The following is a 14,658-nucleotide window of genomic DNA, read 5'->3' on the forward strand; positions in this document are numbered from 1 at the left end:
TTAAAGGCCCCAAAAGCTACAGCTTCGCATGAGCGATCCGGTCTTACATGAATAACACCTTTTCTGCCGTGTTTATTCTGCATGACAGGTGGCAGGTTTGAAGTTGGGCGGAGCTCACTCGGAAAAAGGTGACGTCACACGGGCCCATGCACCAATCAGGCTTTAGCCGCGTCTGAAATATAATGTGAAGACATGTGTGGGTTTGTTTGCTTATATTGCCAGGCTGCTGTTAATAAAGTAGCATTATTACACCACACCCATGCAGTTTTGAGGTTTAACGCTCATAAACTTAGATGAGTTTATGAGCGTTAAACTCTTACTGAATCATAATTCAGGTGTTATTTTCTGAACTTTAACTTTGATTGATGCTTATTGAATCATGAATATTTAGTTAGTGAGAAAAATGTAGGATTTGAAAAGCTTTTAGGTTCTTTAAACTCGTGTTTATTGATGTAGCTGTCAACAATTTAGCTTCTCCTGTGAAGTGTTCATGCACTGTATAAACTGGTATATGAACACAATACATCACAACTGTAAAACACTTGAAATGTCCTCATATCTGCTTACATTGCAATGTGCTATTAACCATTTTTTTATTCTGTTAATAAATGCAGATCTGAAAGGTGCTATGAAATAAAATGACCCATGAAGCCTCTCTATTATTTACAAAAGCTCTTCCAGGGGCCATGAACCCTGCCTTCATGCAGGGAAGGTCCTGCAGCTTCACTTCACCCTGAAGGAGAGTGGATGTCTGATCAGAGGTGAGGCCCACTCCAGTCTCTGTCGCGGACCTCCCCGGGGGGAATCGGGCTCTGGACAGCTGGCTGTTAGAGGCATCGGGGTGAGAAAAGAGCTGATAGTCTTTCAGCATGACTGTACAGCTCCCTCTGAACACCCTGCGGTTGGTGCTGATGGAGATCTGGCTGGAGAACACTCAGGGCCACATCACATGAGCACACATAAAGGCTTCAGTGGAAACATACACCGATTGGCTGTTCAAACGTTGCCTCAAGTTTGGGAACGTATGCGTGTCGTTCCATTACGTGTCGCCGCACCACTCACATCGCTAACCTCATGGCATTACAGAAGCTCGAGTGCCTCTACCATGGACTCGCTTTCTTTTCAAAGTCAGACTGGTTGAATACATTTGGTTTGCAGCTTATTTTCTCTCACATAGCCGCTGAATTAGTGAGGCTGTTATGAACTATGACCCTGCACTGAACTTTTATTGGATTGGAAGCACAGATACAGTAAACTGTACTCTGCAAAACATCTTATTCCCAATATATTCTATTTTTATATGCCGTGGGTTCATGTGTGGCACATTTTGAAGGAAAAAATGGGCACATTAACTTAATGAGTGTCCAGCTCATCAATCAATAACAGATTGATTGAAAGTGTGAAATTCTTATAGTAAATACTTCTGTTTTAGTGCTGTATCAGCAGGTCTTTTAGTCTTTGTGATGAGATTTTGACATTAATTGATGCTCCCTCTATAAAACCCTTAACTATTTGAATGCAAGATAATGTGGCCGATAACGAGGAAGTGCATGGATGGTATTTATTCTCGCCCTATGTACCCGTACCACACACTAATTGCCTTGAAATGAGCTAGCATGGCAGACGAGTCCTCCCAATCACTGTATAATATGAAGACAAACAAGCCATTATTCAAAACTGTGAAAGAATTTTTCTGTGCTGCACTGCACTGATCTCATTGTCTGTCATGGAAAATACGATCCTGCCAAATGCCAGCTGAATGGCCAGACCGAAAGAGCGTGACCAGACTCTGAAAACAAGCTTGTCTCCTAGGGCCCAGAGGGACCAGATGCCAAGCCACAGCTGACCCACATACACAACACACTGCGACGTCCTGCGCTCTCACCTGTTTATTCCCACTGTCTGCTCGCTTTTCAGACCTTTTCATCTCAGCGCTGACTCTTCCCACAATAGTCTGGGCTAAGCTTTCATGTTAGTGATTTCATTTATTCAGTTTATCATGGCAGCAGCTTGTCGAAGCTGAATGAAATTTGCATTAGCTGTTTATTTTGACATAAACAAATACCTTGACAACAAGTTATTATTACTTTCATGCCTTTAAATACCACAGGAAGTGTACAGTGGTATGTTAAGAGTGTATTACATTTTTTTTTTTTTTAAATAACCCAGTCATGCTCCCAAACAGGACCACATTAGAATGATCTCAACTATACATCCTTTGTTTACATTACCTTTTGCGCTGGGACTAACCTTTCTCTTCAAATATTAACTTTGCATTAGCAGCTGACAGATGTGTTTGCTGTAATGTGGAAAGAAAATGTGGACATAGCAGAGACAGCTTAGAAGAGGACCAGAATGGCTTCTTTGTTCCTTTTGTGCATCGGAAGCCATGTTTTAATATTTCACTGTAGTATATGTGTCTCATCAGTATGAATCCAGCTGTGTCTCACTGTGTGGGCATTATTACACTGGCTCCCTCTGTTGGATTGTCTGGGTACTGCTGCCCTCACATCCCATACACACTAACCCCCAACACACACACACTTTAACTGTCATTTGGTTAATAGTGCATGGCTTTGTCAGTTACAGCCACAACTCTCTTTCATATGTGATTACACTTAAAGTTTTTTTTCCATTCTGGGCCCTGAGGAGCTGTTTTAAAGAGTGAGGAAAAGTCTTAAGTATTAAATTGTCAGACTTTTCTCCTTTTATAGCCTGTGTGTTTTCTATACAAAAATATACAGTTAGTGCCATGATCAACTAGTTGCTATTCTGAGTCAAACAGAGCCTATAAATGTGCCAGTACATTAATGTCTCAGGGGACTGGGCGAAAGACCGAACTATTCATTATTTTGGCCTGAGTTAGATGTATTTTAGTAACGAGGCAGTGATGCCTGCCTGATGGATGCTACCGTAGCATTTTGTGTGACATTGTAGCCTTGGAGAGCTTGAGGCTGTCTCAGCATCACTTCACAGTTAAGTCGTACTCTTGCACATGTTTCACACCAAGAGGACAAAAGTCTAAGAGGCTGCTCGCCATCCCTTGACCCGCATCTTCAACAACAGCTGTTATAGCACACGGCTGATAAAAAAAAAAATGTGCTGGAGAAACTGGTTTGCTGACACTGCTACTAAGAATTTATTGCTTTTAAATGAATAAATGAATCAAAAAAAGATAATTTAACAAATTAAAGGAAGGTGTGAGTGTTAATGGGTCAAAAGCAACACTCCAGATGCAATAAGCATGAAAAATAAAGCATGATATAATGTGAGAATATTATACCAAGGTTCTGGTGTGCAATAAGCATTAAATCTTAGTATATCAGAAATAGCAGAAGAGCTTGTTTAACAATATTGTATCTGAGGGAGAATTCTGTTCAGTAGATCATTGCTTCAGCTCTGCAGAGCTTATTGACACATGCAGGAGGTCCTTGAACCCTGTTTATGGCCAAAGTTCATGTTTATGTATGTGTGTGTGTGTGTGTTTTGCAAGAAGAAACACTGTTTTGTTCAGGGATTTACTGCAGCAGCATGCAGCCTCGTTTTCATTCGTCGTTGTTGGATTTTATTCACAGTATGTCATGCAGTCACGCACGGGGAGGTAACTGATTAGTTGGTTGAGGGTCCAAGAAATTCCCCGAGAATGTGAGTGTTAATATACTGTGTGGTTGCTGCAGGGGGGGAAAAAAATGCCATTAATTCTGAAATGCTGACAATGTGTGATGCATTTTCAGTAGCTCGCTCATGCTAATCCTTTGTGAGCACATCCATCTGACCTTACGCTACAACACAGCCCACATGATGGATTCTCTGCTTAAAACATAAATTCAGATTCAGTCAAAGATGAATAACACCAAGGAAGGCATTGATTACTTCACTTTGGCATTTCAGTGCTGATCACACTAAACTCAACCGTTTCTGGCAGCTACAGAACTATTCCTGCCCCAAAATCCTCCTCATCAATGCATTAGTTGTGCTCAGTATAGAAAGTGGAATGGCCGGGGCAAAGTTAAGAAAGAGAAACAGTTTTGCAAAATGACAACTGAGAGCAGGAGGGGGCAGGACAAAGTTCACTCAGCCAATAAACGGTTTATGAAATTTGAGTGAAGTTTGGAAACCTCAGTCTCTCAGGAGCACACAGATTGTATATTAAATTATATTATATAGTCACAAAATATTATATTAACATATTGAAGAAAATTTAATTAAATAATATGGTTTAATGAAGTCAATAAATGCAAACACTATCAGTCCCTATAGGAATATTACACAAACACTGCTGTTAGAGGATGTTTCTCACATATGAGCAAGAACGCAAACCCCGCTCTGCTCAGTCCATAAATCATTTATTATTAAATATGTAGTTCGACAGTTTGGGAAATCCACTCACGTTCTTGCCAAGAGTTAGATGGGAGGATCAATAACTACCCATGCTCCCGAGCTCTTATGTCTGTACGGTAAATATGAAGCCACAGCCCGCAGCCTAGCTTAGCTCAGGACAAAGACTGAGAACAGGGGGAAACAGCTAGCCTGGCTCTGTCCAAACATGGTAAACTCCATCTAACAGCTCATTTCCTAGTGAATGAAACGCTTTTCTGCTGTTTTATGGAGTTGTGTACTGTTCTGCTTCTTGGTTGCAGGAGCTGTAACTTCAGGCAGGTTGCCTGGTGGCTGGTTCAGCACGTGACCTTATATAAAATTGTTGTTTTTACACTTATGGATTAACAAATGAGATACAATGCATTAATTACTGAGCTTCACAGGTGATATCGTCACCTCTGGCCGTGCTGCTTCCAGGCTTTATGCTAAGCTATGTTAGCTGGCTGGCAGTGGGAGCTTAGGATAATAAAATGTTCAAGATGTGAGCGGGCCTACGAATCTTTTCATGCAAGTCTGGACAAGGAAGTGTAATTCACCACAAAGGCTGAACTTTCCCTTTAATGAGTGTTGTGCAAACAAACAAACAAACAAAGAGACAGACATAGGCTACAATAAATGTTAAAACAAAGCATGATGATCATAAACACACACACACATGTGGGCACCCACCCCACTTACCCTGGGTTTAGATACCCCCCTGTGACGTCACACGGGTAGGCCTACAAGGAGCGTAGTTGAGCGGCTCGCGCTCACTCTGCCACCGGTGCCAGCTGCGACCACAGAGTAAAACCGTCTGCTCCACTTTTTTAATGGCATTTCCGCTTTAACCCCTTTATCTGAAGCCAGAGAGCCAGTCGGCTGACGGAGCAGAGGACTTCTGTGCGAAGCTGAGCGACAGCATTTATTTTGAAAGTTGGATTACGGCGGAGCCGCCTGAGCTGAGGGGAAATATCCTGCGCCAGATGCGGCTCAGAAGATGAGCAGCGCTGAAGTCCAGATTGGGGAAATAAGCGGGATCCAGCGCTGTAGGCGGTGAGTCGCTGCTCCTTTACTTCATGCAGTCTGACGGCGTCCCCACATGCGCCTCAAGTCAAATGAAATGTGCATTTTTTGTTACTTTACAGGGAGATTGAAGCGAACACTGGGCACTATAGAGACTTTTGGTTTTTCGTCGGGACAAAGTTTAATTTTTAGTTTTTTTAGAGTTGCAGCAACTGCAGTTTAGTGTCACTTATCGCTTCTGTTCAAATGCCGTGTTATCTAAACCATCCTCTATCTGTAATCTGCACTTGGTCTGCTGCCCGGTCTGCAAAGTGGCTTTTAGTTGGGTGGGTGTCAAACTAAATGTGACTATGTGCTGTTCACGAATACAGTGATGCAGCGTTTGCTAAGTAAATGTCTTATATATACAAAAAACGTCTGTTCAACATGCCATGTTTGACTGTTTATGTGGGTCTTAATGGGTTTCAAGCGTTTGAGTGTTGACATTAGAGTCGGTTATGGCTGATTCAATAAATATATTCCTTTTAGTCAACAAAACTTCATGCATCTGTCTGCCTGCGTGAAAAGTAGTTGCTTAATTAGGAGCAAAGATGAATTAGGCTGCATGGACACTACAACTCACATGCAGCATTACATGCAGCAGCTAATAGAAATATAATGACATATCGTGATGAAAGGTAAGATTTAATCTGTGTCTTGTAATGTAACTTGTTGTGAATCGTGGTGTTGTTGCGTTGCATTCTGTGGTGACGTGTTTCATTCATTGCGTCCATCCTGCACACTGTATAACAAGATCTCCTCAGACTCCTCGACAAGCGCAAGATCAGAGGGAATTTGCACTACAGACCCGAAATCATGGACATCCTAAACTTACCTTTGGACTGCGGGACAAAAGCAAACATTGCTTTAAATAACTAATTGAGTTGTTTTGTTCTTTGTGAATACGAATGCCTCAAACGAACGAGGCGAAGCTCAAGACTTAAAGACTTAAATCACATGTTACATGCTTTATTTATTCATGTATTATTTAATTTTATTATAGAATTTGCAATTATAAGGCAGCAGCGAATGTACTGTGGGCACCATGTGCATTATATTAGAAAAATGTGTCTAATCATGTACCAGACAGAATAAACACATCAGTGCTTCTCTGTGTTCGTTTAAACACTGAATACATAAGAATTTAATTGTTAGGGGAGTTAACTGTCCAGGAGTGATTTTGAGCCTAATTAGACCCACTCGGGCAGCATCACGCTAGCGAGAGAACAACATGTGGGCTCGCACTCCCCTGTGCATCTTGTATTCCACTGTACGGAGTACAGCTAACAAATGTGCCTACTGTCAGGTAAACACCTCTCACATAACTAAACAAACATATTCATTATTACCACAACACATCTGTTGCCGTGACATAAGAGCTCCTCGCTGAGGCAGCGGCAGCATCCCTGTGCATACAGGTGCACTCCATGAATGAGTGATGACTCGCTGTATGTTGTCTTTTGTGGTAATTTGCAAACATTAGCGAGCCGCGCAGGTGCTTCAATGCATACAAAACACTTATTAGTGCAGTTTTGTGATGCTTAAAGTAATCCCCTGCCTTCTAAGTGCTGCTACAATCAGCAGGGTGAACTTTTCCCAGGTGGGAGTACCATTATGCACGTGGCTGCAAATACTGAATGATGATGAGGGGTTAGGGGGCTGCATTTGCTAAGAGGTTACATACCGTATGTATGTGATCCTTACATGCATGCGGCACATTGTGCGTTTAAAAAGCTCGCCAGCTAAATGACTCAGACTGTGATCTGATCTCACGGGGCTAAAGCTGAAAACAGTGAGTGCCTTCTGACCTCTTCACCCTCCAGAGTCCCGTATGTCAGCGCTATACACCATATGAGACTGCTCAGCCCCAGCTTCCCCGAGGTCTGTCAAAGACGGGCTGTTCCACTGTGTCGTGGCTTAATCAGAACTGGATGAGCATTTTGTCGCCCTCAGAGCTCATGTGAGAAAAGATGCATTGGTATTTAAATCACCCCGGTCTCCCTCCTCTCTGTGTGCAAGTTTGTACCGTCAGTATGATACCGTGTGATATCAGCTGCGATTTGGCGTCAAGGGGTGAGTGTGCTTACGGTGTGTGTGGTAGGAACCTGGGGCTTAGCTATGCTTGTTGGGAATTTAGGTGCACGAAAACAGTCATATTTGTTGTTGATGCCACTATTTATGTATTTGCGAGGAAATATTCTTTTAGGATGAGAAAAAATACGACAAAAAAAGTCAGAAAAAGAAAGAATATAAAGTCCTCTCCCTTTTCTGAGCTGCTCTCCTCCTCCTTGTAATTTTCACACAGTCCCTCGTACAAGCAGGATAAGAGGCTTCCGGCTCAATCAGACACACATCTGCCACAGTGCTCTCTGCAAAGCACTTCAGACTTTCCGTATTTGCAAACATTTTGCTTGTCCTGTACATCTCTGATCTGGATCTTGCTGATTCGAGTTATCCTGCCTGTACACGTCAGCTTTATTTACACGTCTGTGGTTGCTGTGGCTGCTGGGGAAGTACGGCGAAGACGTTCAGTGAGAAACAAATCAAAGACGGGGAGGACACGCGGCAGAGTGCAGCGTGCAGCACATCGTCACAGCTGATGGCCGCTGTTGGACGCCCTTCCAGTGCATTTGACACCAATTGCTTCGACAATTTTGATCTACGTTTTCAGGATGGAAAAGAGGGAAGAAACGTCTTTATCTAACAGCTGAAGCGGTCCATGATGGTGTAACGGGGCACATAATTGGCACGCTGCGGGATTGAGGTCAAAGAGAGGTGAAGGAAATAAAGACTTGAGAAAGGAAGAGCGAGGACGGCAGTAGCATGTCTCTGCTTTTTGTGGTTTCCTGAGTACGAGCCATCTAACAAGATGAGGGTTAAAGAGAGAGAGAGAGGGATAGACGAGAAGAGAGGAACACAGTGACTTTGCCTGTTTCTTGTTGTGTTACCGTATACTTTTCTTTGTCTGTAGCTTAGAGATAGAAACGGGCTAAATCTCTGAGAGACTGAGCGAGACAGAAAAAGAGGCCAAACTAAAGCAAGACAATCAGGAGATCCTCTGTGGTGGTACGAAGGACAGGTGTAAGGAGGGGTGGAGGTGTCAGCGCCCACGAGGTGACCACAGACGCTCCGCGGGCTCCGATTCAAGCGGACCTCCACAATGGGAGGAGGGCTAAGAATAGCTCCCACCACAAAGAGCTGTCACTCTGGATCGCAAGGGTCCGCGTGGATACCGCCGCCGGGCTCCACTAAGCCCCGTGTGCCGTCCAGCTCATGACACCTCGTCTGTACACACACGCGTACATGTAAGCTCATGAGTACAAGACAAAACGCGCCCAGGTGATCAAGAAAGATCTTTTTTTAAGGCGCTGGGCAGTCATTTTGACAAGAAAAACACATTATTCTCATTTGTTTTGTGAATAACCATCCAGCAGCGTCAAAGATATTACACTTTATCGACAAGCACGTTCTAAACATGGACATTCACCAAAGAAGGAAGTTCAAACTGACTTGATGTGTCCTTGTTTCCCAACATAAATACATAAAACTGAATTTTATGACCTGACTAAATGACTTGCTGATAAAGATATTTTGTACAGAACACCCGCCAGTGTGAACCCCCCCCCCCCCCCCCCCCCCACACACACACACACACACACACACACTGTATATGTACAGATGCACAGTTTTTATGTACACAATTGAACAGGAAGGATCAGAACCGATCGCTTCCTGTTAGCGGCAGGAAACATCTCCTGCTTATTGAATAGAAATCGACTCCCATGTTGCTCCGAGCCACAATTTGATGGGTGATTTTGCTGTCCAACCTTTCAGGCACGTGCTGGGTTAAACTGATAAGTTAAGAGTTTATTAGATCTTCCCAAGTGCACCTTACAGCGTGGCAGTGGCAGACCAACTCCTTTATTGAAACCTCTTCGAAACGAGCCCTTCACCTGCAGAGGGAGATCAAATTACTTTCTTGGTCTTCTATATAGAAATAAACAGATACACTCTATCGCTAGAGCAACAGAAAGTTGCTGGTGAAAGTGGAGGACAAGCTATTTTTACTAAGGCGAAGCATGTCAGCATTTCTTCATTTAGTTTGTTGTTTCAGGGATGGCTGCCTTGTTGCATCTTTACTTTTCTGGCCACAGTGCCGAGCAGATTGTGTTTTTTCCCTTGCTGATGAAACCGTTTCCCTCTCGGCCCATCTGAGCGTTCTTCTGATGCGGCTCTCTGATCTCTGGGCTGCATCTGCTGCCTTTCCTCCACGTTCTCCGCTCAGCACCAAAACCAGAATCAGATATAAAGTGCTGCACATTCCATCAATCAGTGTGGCCTGAGCGGCTGCCAGGAGCTTACCTTCCTGCCCCTGTGAACAAATCCAGACTATGTTTTGATGTTGCCTGCTCTGCTGTGGGGAAACGGCGAGATGAATCAATCTGACATGCCAGAGGAGACGTGCATCCCCTCACGGTGAACAGGTTGAATGCTTTCTGCAGCGGCGGTCAAAAGGAATCAGCACTTGAGCTTTAGATCAGGGAGCTGAAAAGTGGCTTGTAAATTTCTTTTGATATATTTGTGCTTTAGTAAGCGTGTGTCTTGCCACAGTCAGAGAACATTGCATCATTTAATTCTTGGTACCGGAAGAGCTTTTCACAGCATGAAGATTCACCACATTCCCTCTAAGTGTTGGCCAGACACCAAAACACTTAAATCATATCCCTCCCTCCTGCTCAGTCAGTCCATGAGAGTCCCAGCAGGAATAGTTTGAGGATTACGAGGTTCAAAGGTGCCTGTCTGATAGCTGCAAGTGAATTAGAGGGATTCATTCGTCCTTTACTTTAAATCAATACCTGCTGGCTGTAAATGTTGCAGTCATTAATAATGACTCATCCATCGAAGAGAAATCTTGTTTATTCATTATCGAATAACTCTTACACAGAATGATTTTCGACAGAAGAATTATTTTTGTATTGTTATGAACTCAAATAAGTGCTAACAATTCCTTTCTTCACGTTTCAAGCATTATTATTACGCGAGCACAATAGTTGTTCAGACACATTATTGTCGCAGTATTTTTTAAAGTCAAACAGAAGTCAGAATTCCCCTCTTTTGTGTTTATTTGCGTTACTCCTGCAAGTTTGACTGCAGCGACAGGCACCGGGGGTGTTTGTGTCTTGTTTGTTTGCACTCAGTTCAGCTCCTGACTGAACTCAGCACTCAACAGAGTCGCCGCTCTGTTGTTTCCCTCCAGTCTTTCTGCTTTCCCCCCTCTCTTCTCGTCTTCTCACGTACATTCGTGAAGGAAATTTCCCCTCCAGCCAGCAGTCATCATGGATGAAGAGACTAATTGCACTATCACAGCTAACAGTAGAGGTCAGCCCCACTGCGGCTCACTGCTGCAGACAGGTTGACAATGAAAATTAATCAACTTTTTAATCCCAGCAGTTCTCCTCCCGCCTTTAAACGGCTCTGGATCAGAGCAGAATCTGGTGTGTTTATTCCTCCAGAAGCTCCGTCTTTGCTGCAGGCGCTCAGAAGCTGTCTGTCGGCGAGTAGCGACGCTGTCCATCTGCTCTTTCTGGTCTTTCGCACACAACAACACTCGACAAGCCCCATACTATGTGCAGATATTTCGCTCAAGTTAAATATTTTCAACTCATGTTAATGAGCAAAATTTGCATGATTTGCGTATTTGTGTATTACTCTGAAAATGTGACAGCGAGATTTGCCTAGCTCGCTGACATTAGCAATGATTCCCGCTGGATGTTACTTTAATAATCGTGTTATTTCAACACCTGCTTCAGTCATCAGCAGCTTGCACGCACTCATTGCTGTGTTCATCTCATATGAAGGAAAGGAGGGCGTCTAGCTGTGTTAGCTGTCTCTCTCTCATGGCTCCAGTTGAGGTGATGGCAAATAACCATGGTAACCCGGTAGCTGCTAGCTAACAGTACCACTGGTACCAACAGCTAAAGGCCACGACTAACATGTGCCCTCCAGCTCATTAACTACCTGTGTGGCTGCTTGAACTGCAGTGATTTTGTGAACTATTTTTAGAGGCGCGTAACAAGGACATTAGGCCAATCAAATTACAGTACTGGCATTGTCAGTGAGAACAGAAGATTTGCTCCTCCACTGATTTCTTTGCAGTTCAGTTTGACTTGATTGCAGAACACACAGAGCTGACAAGAGTGAATTATTCCATAAAAAAGAGCAATGTTTCTAATTATCTTTCCGTTGTCCTATATATTAAACTGTCAACACCATTGATGATATGAAATGAAAAAGATATGGGAGTCAGAGTGGACAGGCAGCAGATGTGGACCAATAATAATTTAGAGCTCCCTCCCATATGTTAAGACTCAAACTTCGTAGGATCTTTGGGAAATAGCACTCTGCAGATAATCAATCTGCCCATTAAGGTCAATGAGAGCTCACGTTTTGTAGATGGGCTGAGACGTGCGGCCTCACGCTCAGGAGGTCAAGGCTGGAATTATCTCTGAGGACTCCGATAAGTCACGTTGGCCTGAGAGAAGTCAGTGGGTTGTGATGATGGAAACGCGTCGCTTGTCTTGCCCGCAGATGAATCACACAATCAAGCTCATTGTGACTTATATGATTACTCACTAATGACCAACCTACATGCTCCAGTGTTGACTGAACAGAGGCAGTGTGCACATGGCCGTTCAAGGGTGACTGCTGGTCAGGCTGTGGATCACATTTGGAGAGTTTGATAGGTGGTAGTACTCGGTGGGGGGGAGTTAACTTGCCTGTCCTGTGGGAAGTAAATTCCTCTTCAGTGCACACAGAGACATTTCAGTGCAGGGTGGAGACTGGAACAAAAAGATGTATTGCAGGAGAATCAATACCAGCAGAGATACGGTAAAGGGTTTGAAAAGATGAAAGAACACAACAAGGTTTTGCTTTTCTCTGAACTGCTTTGTAAACCCTAGAGGAGGTAACAGTATTGAGCCATTTTCTGTTTGTTCAGATCTACGCCGGCGAGGCACTAAAAATACCCCCTCCTCCCTTGCAACGTTTTGTGGGTCGAGGGTCAAGTGCGGCTCCTTTTGCTCCCCAACATGGCCTATTATCACAGTACAGAGCACAAACAACAGTCGCTTTATCTCAACGGCTGCTGAACTGGAAACTGTCGCAACCATGCCTTTGCCATGGGCTTTGAGTCTCACATGACAACTTTTCTCCAGCCACACACAAGTGATCTGTAGATTCTGGTGCATTTCTTGTTTTAGAGTGAAATATGTCAAACAGCCTCTTTCAAACAATTCTGTCTCTAAAACCTTCATCAAGCATATAAAAAAAATGATAATCTTTATTAAAGTTGGGCCTAACTGGAATAAAAACGTACAAACAGCAAAAACAAGTAAAAAGCAATGGTAATGGATAAAAGCAAAATAGCAGATAAAGCATGTTTTTTATATTATGGTGTTTTTTAATGAAAAATACTCATAAGGAGCAGATTGATTTGAAGACTTTATGTCCCCAGGCAACTGTATGTTGTTGTAGTTCCATCTGAAAGAATGGAAAGAATCAAACGCAGTATAGTTTGCTGGAAAATGAGGTCCTCAGAAAAAACTTCCTTTCATAGAAAGCGAAGAACAAAATTAAATGAGCTGCTGATTATGCAAATGAGAAAGAAAACAATCTTGTGTTTTGGTGCTAATCGTATTTTAAAAATCAGACTCGCACAGAAAAATCAGAAACTTAGATAAGGAGTTGTTTCATCTCTGACCAAAGCTTTTCCGTAAACATGTAAGGAGGCATTGATTAGGCCTGAAAATGGTAATTGGTTTAATTATTTGGTCTAATCACACCTACCTCACATCTGCAAAGCAACAGCGCCTACACTTAACCACTACTCATGAAATGGATCATGACTTTAGAGTAGAATTTGTAAAGTCGGGACGGGCTCTGTGTCATCTGAGTGTTGTATTATGCAGCAGTGACCTCCGTAGTGCATTTTGACACCTTGGTTCCTCACTGAAAGTGGAAGAGTAATTGCACATTAAACATGAAAAAAGTTCTGTAAGCAAGGCACTATTTTGGGTGCGTCCACCACTGCACAGAATTGCCTCGTGTAAACGAAGAAGATAACGGCGCAGACGCTGCCGTCACATCCAAAAACTTGCCATCCAAATGTCAACACTGCGAGCAAAGTTTCTGAATCTCTTCAACCTGGAATGAGATTTCCAAAAGCTCAGTTTTCAATGAATTACAGCTGTTTGTGTGTGGACGAAAGGCTAAAAGCTACATTTTGAAAAATACCCATGTATGCGTGGACAAGGCACGACCAAGCTTCTCATCTACTTTTATTAAGAGAGTGAAAATGTAGGTAAGTAGGTCATACACGTAATTCTGGTACCTCAAAACTCTGAAATGTCTTTGTTACGTGACTTTTCAACACATTTTTTATTTTTCTTCACTGGCTGATTGCAGCAGTCAACACTGCTGCAGTGCTGCTTGCTGTTAGTGCAGAAGTGGTTTGGAAGGAGGGACAGACATAAATTAAGGCTTTTGAATTGCAGACGTCAGACTAATATCTTCCAGAGGAGCAGTTTCGTCTGTCTTTTCAATGAATGAAAACTTTCTCTTCAGTTTTTAGTGCCTTTTATTCTTAGTGGGAGTTGAAAAACAACATGTCCTCATGCGTCACCGAAGATACTGCTGATGTCAGTGTGTTTTTGACCCGAGGGGCTGGACGTGGGCCTCCAAATGCTGTGTACACAGCGGGAGACATTGACCTCCATCCACATGCAGCACACACTCACACTCCCTGCTGAGGGCTGTCACAAGAACACAGGAAACACCCACAACATTAAGTGTTGTTTTTGGTGACTTAATCAACCCTCTGTACCAAAACGTCTGTGAGAAACATTGAAATATGGCTTTAGGCTTGCAAAAAACTGCAAAAAAGGCAAAGTGAAAAAGAAGGATCTGTGAATGATTGTTTAAATATGGGGATATCAGCACAAAGTTGCTGATTAATTTAAATGTTGACAACCAGCTGACCGCAGCAGAGATTGATGGGAATGTCAAAAACCAAAAGTATTAGTCAAAGTTCAATATTGACCGAGTCTGATGAGGTCAAAACTCCAACAAAACAAGTATAAATAACAACTCAGACCGTTGCATATCGCCTTCTTTGCAGGCTGTGACCCTTCATCAGGTCACTGATGAAGTGTTGCTGGAGTTTTGGACTCCTCAGGCTTT

The 14,658-nt window shown here is 43.0% G+C and overlaps 1 protein-coding gene across 2 annotated transcripts in view; it reads left to right on the top strand.

Moving 5' to 3' along the window:
* The first annotated feature begins 5,145 nt into the window (after positions 1-5,145).
* Positions 5,146-14,658, top strand: part of gcgra (glucagon receptor a) — a 33,568-nt gene continuing 24,055 nt past the window's right edge. For both annotated transcript variants that reach the window (XM_041956640.1, XM_041956641.1), the window contains exon 1: positions 5,146-5,412. The gene's annotated coding sequence lies outside the window, so the exon portion shown is untranslated. The remainder of the gene's footprint in view (positions 5,413-14,658) is intronic.

This window comes from Chelmon rostratus, chromosome 17 (genome assembly GCF_017976325.1).
Source record: "Chelmon rostratus isolate fCheRos1 chromosome 17, fCheRos1.pri, whole genome shotgun sequence".
NCBI lineage: Eukaryota > Metazoa > Chordata > Actinopteri > Chaetodontiformes > Chaetodontidae > Chelmon > Chelmon rostratus.